Source organism: Microtus oregoni, unplaced genomic scaffold, assembly GCF_018167655.1.
Source record: "Microtus oregoni isolate MIOR12 unplaced genomic scaffold, Mior012 000027F_ref0000203, whole genome shotgun sequence".
In the NCBI taxonomy this organism is placed as follows: Eukaryota; Metazoa; Chordata; class Mammalia; order Rodentia; family Cricetidae; genus Microtus; species Microtus oregoni.
Window position 1 is genome coordinate 16,553,798 of NW_024543086.1, and position 4,614 is coordinate 16,558,411.

The window sequence follows — 4,614 nt, forward strand, 5'->3', positions numbered from 1 at the left end:
CATATTGCAGTGTACATTTCTACCTCTGATTAAGATACTTATATAATATTTGTGTATTGATATATATTTACCTACTGCAATGTATATTTGTACATTGTTTATATTTGGAGGTCATTGTCCTCATTTGTTTCACAGTTGTTTATTTTCTTAGTCTGTAAGTTAGATAGATATTGAGAATTATATAGATTAATAGTCATCTAAGTATGTCATTTATAATTAGACTAATCAGGTTCTTTAGATATATAGAGATTATACTCAGTATAGATAGATAATCTTCAACTTCTTCAAAGAGCTGTAGAAAATGGCCTTTAATCTAACTCAGAGTTTTGTGGTAGTGAGACACAATTGCTCCTGGCAACACCACTCTATTCCCGAGAGAATGTTGAGCACCAAAGACACTCCACCTGGAGCCTTTCTTTTTGGCAGAACTGGCCTTTGGGCAAAGAAATGCCCATACCTCAACGACTGACAAAGATACAGAGCGTGCATCAATGGATAAAACAGGACTGTCATATCCTGCCAAGACAGGGTAAGATAGTTTTGAAAAGTTGCTTGCCTTAGAAAATGGTATGTCAGTTATGTTAGGCCTTAGCCAAAGTTGGTTGCTTCAACGCTGCTAATGTGACTTTGGGTGATTGCCCAGGTAGCTAGTTGTCTCTGTGATTTGTTGCATGTTTTGGAAGTTGTTTTACTAAACTTCCTAATTACCCAGGTAACATTATTTCCCTTCTCAGATCTTCGATGGGGTTGAAGACTATATAAATGTAGTTACTTTCTCTCATGACTTGGCCAAGTTATTTATTATACAAGACCTAAGCTAGTTAGAATAGGATATTTGTACTTATTCTATATAATTTCATAGTAGGTTTAGAACTCTCTTATTTAAACAAAAGGGGGAGGTGTTGCGGGAGGTCCTCCCACTCCTCCAGCCTATAGCTGCTGAGATACCAGCCCATTGGGGCGTGGTCTCTCTCCCTTTAAAAAAGCGGCCACTTCCCTCTCCTCTCTCTCTTCACTTCCTGCTCCGCCGGCGACTAGACTCCCTTCCTGGTTGCATAGAGGGATATTGCATGGGACAGTGATCTGTAAGTTTTTTTTCCCTTTTAAATAAATACCACCCTATTAATCATAATTCCAAACTGGTGTGGCATTGTTTGTGACTTACGCCTTCAATGCACCATCACCACAGGGCGACCATGGTAACTCTTATAAATGAAAGCATTTAATTGGGGCTTGCTTACAGTGTCAGAAGTTTAGTTCATTATCACTCTCACATGGGTACATATACATACACATACATTTTAAAAAGTCTTTAAAAATTATTTTAAAAAAGAAAACAAGCTTGGTGGTGGTGGCCCAAGCCTTTAATCCCAGGTACTCTAGAGGCAGAGGCAGGTGGATATCTGTGAATTCGAGGCCAGCTTGGCTGTGAGTTCCAAGGCAGCCAAAGCCACACAGAGAAACCCTGTTCCAAAACAAACAAACAAAAGAAACCCAAAATATGTGATCTTGAGGTGACTGGAGACTAGTGTCCCCTTCAGGCCCCAGTGCGACCCACCTTTGGGGGCTAAAGTAGACAAGGGCCATTTGCACTTTGGTTTTGTGGCTTACTTATCTCCTATGTTGCCTTTTGGACATGTTTTGTAAGCCTGATCCCCACCCCCCATTTTATTAGATTTGGTTACCTAAAATATGGCTAAAATACCCATCACATAGAGAAGGGGCTGGGAGATGGTTCCGTGGTTGAGAGCATTTGCTCCAGGTTTAGTTACCAGCATCCCCATAGCAGCTCACAGCCATCCATAACCCTAGTTCCAGGGTATCCAATATCCTCTTCTGATTTCTATGGGTATCAGGCACACATGTGTTGCACAGATATAAATGTAGGCAAGGCACATTTATACATACAATAAATCTTTGTTTTGTTTTGTTTTGAGACTGGTTGTCCTGGAACTCACTTTGTGGACCAGGCTGGCCTTGAATTCACGAGATCCACCTGCCTCTGCCTCCAGAGTGCTGAGATTAAAAGCAAGCGCCACCACGGCCTGGTCAAGCAGACTGCTCTAAAAATGTTCATTCAATGCAATTTTAGACTTAAAAATAAAACTGTTTGTAATCCCAGCATTCAGGAGCTGGAGTCGGCAGAGACACAAGTCGGAGAGCACTCTGCCTTACATAGCCAGTTCTAGGACAGCCTAGCTTATATAGTTAAACCCACTCCCTTTCTCGCTCTCAGACACACACGCACACACACGCGCGCGCGCGCACACACACACACACACACACACACAGAGAGAGAGAGAGAGAGAGAGAGAGAGAGAGAGAGAGAGAGAGAGGCCTTGAAGATACTAAGTCAACACGCTGAGGCAGGAAGTAGGACGATGATTGTCAGGGGCTGGTGGGAGGGCTGAGGGAGACTAGTTTGGCGATAGGAGAAACATCTAGAGAGCCTGTAATCCTACCACTGGAGAGGCCGTGGCAGGGATCACCGGGTCTAGCCTATCCTGGGCTCTAGGGCAAGACCTAGAGATCATTTGCACAACAATGTAAGCAATTGCTTCAAAATGGTCTTAGGATAAACTGGATGCTACATGCCTCGTAGCAGATTTTAAGGAAACAAGGAGTGGTATATGAGGGAGGCAGGAAAGAGCTGCTTTCTCCCCTTTCTGGTGCGCTCACCCTGCCTGGCCTATTCAGTTCAGCTGCACAGTGGTTCAGTGAGCCCAGTCCGAGCCTAGCATGCACAGTGGTTTAGTGAACACCTCCTAGAAACAACAAGCAGCTGAACAGGCAATGTTCTCCGGAAGCAACTTGTAGGCACGTCCAAACTTATGGCATTGTGATGTGACATTGTCATCTGCAAAGTTCACATCTGAGACACACAATTAGTAATGCACACACACCCCAAAAAAACACAACAAAAATTTCATAAGGTCTTAAATATGCTTACGATTCTGGGTTGGGCCACATTCATAGCTCTCTTCAGGCACGGGCTGGACACTCTGAAGGATTTGAACAAGGTCATAGACGACACAGATGTGCTAACTGTAGGCAATAGGCATTGGCGGTGTTTTGCCTGGGACTTAAAACAGCATTTCTGCTGAGCCTAGTTATGCCGGAAAGCAGAGTAAGCACAAAGCATACCAAATGATTCAAAATAAATGCTTCCTCCTTAACCGAAGAAGCAAAACACCTAGTGTGAAATTCTCAAAGAATAAATCATTTTGTTTCTAAGAAGGCCAACTAGTTGTATCTGCCAAGTATGCTAGACAGGTAAAGTCTTAACATCACTTGAGAAGCTGGTACAGGAATCCATTGTACTTAACGAAGAAGAAACAAGGGGATGTGGCTATTTCCAGGAACCTGGTCCATAGCCCAACACACTAGAGTCAGCTGACAGATCTCCTCTGCATCTTATTCAGTCCGTGAGCTTCTTCAATATATCAACCTCAGCTCAACACGGCAGTTCACCCATAATCCCAGCATTTGGGAGGCAAAGGCAGGAGGATTTTGAGCTGGAGGCCGGTCTGTTCCACATAATGAGACCCTGACCCAATGAAAACGAAACAAAACAACCCTCCAAGAATTGTTTCCTTCCTCTGTGCCTGAGGAAGTGCAAACTTTAATGTTTCTGGCTAATTCCTACTTTTTTTCTTTTTTGTATTTTTTGTTTGTTTTTTTGTTTGTTTGTTTGTTTGTTTGAGACAGGGTTTCTCTCTGGTTTTGGAGCCTGTCCTGGAACTAGTTCTTATAGACCAGGCTGGCCTCAAACACACAGAGATCTGCCTGCCTCTGCCTCCCAAGTGCTGGGATTAAAGGTGTGTGCCACCACCGCCAGACTTTGTTTTGTTTTTTGAGACAGGGTTTCTCTGTGTAGCTTTGGTGCCTTTCCTGGAACTCACTCTGTAGACCAGACTGGCCTCAAACTCACTGAGATCTGCCTGTCTCTGCCTCCCGAGTGCTGGGATTAAAGGTGTGCATTCCTGTTCTTCTTGAAGCTGTTGTGACAACAGGCAGAAATGCAAATTAGGGCCTGGTTATCCTCAGCTGTCAGTCTGTCCTGGGGCCTGTATGCAGGTCCACCTCCTTCCCAGGATGTGCTATCTCAGAGGGCTATCTCATGTACTTCTGTAACTCAGACCCTGGCATACTGTACAAGGTATACGGTAGCAACAACAGTCAAGAGCCTGTGTCTTGAAAAGTTATCGTCAGAGGTTGTATTCTGGCCCTTCTCACTTACTATGTGACTGTGGTCAAATTCTTCACCCGCAGCAGGGATGGCAATTCCGAGTACTTCATGGACTGTAGAAGAATGCAGCTTACAGTCAGCCTGCCTCACGGGGCTCTGGCACAGAAACCTACTATTGTTAAGCGCTTTACGTCTGCGCGTAAAATATAGATAAAAGTGTAAATAACGCACCGCCTAAATGGATCTAAATTCTTGCCAGAAAACCTTGCTAATGCCCTGGTGACTGGCACCCCACCTATGACAAGCTCCAAGAATCTGCAGCCTTGAGACAGGACAGGTGAGGGCGGGGCTCCGGTCCAAGGGGCGGAGTCTGATGGGCGAGTCACGCTGAGCGCAGGGGGCGGGACGTTCGTGCGCAGGTCACG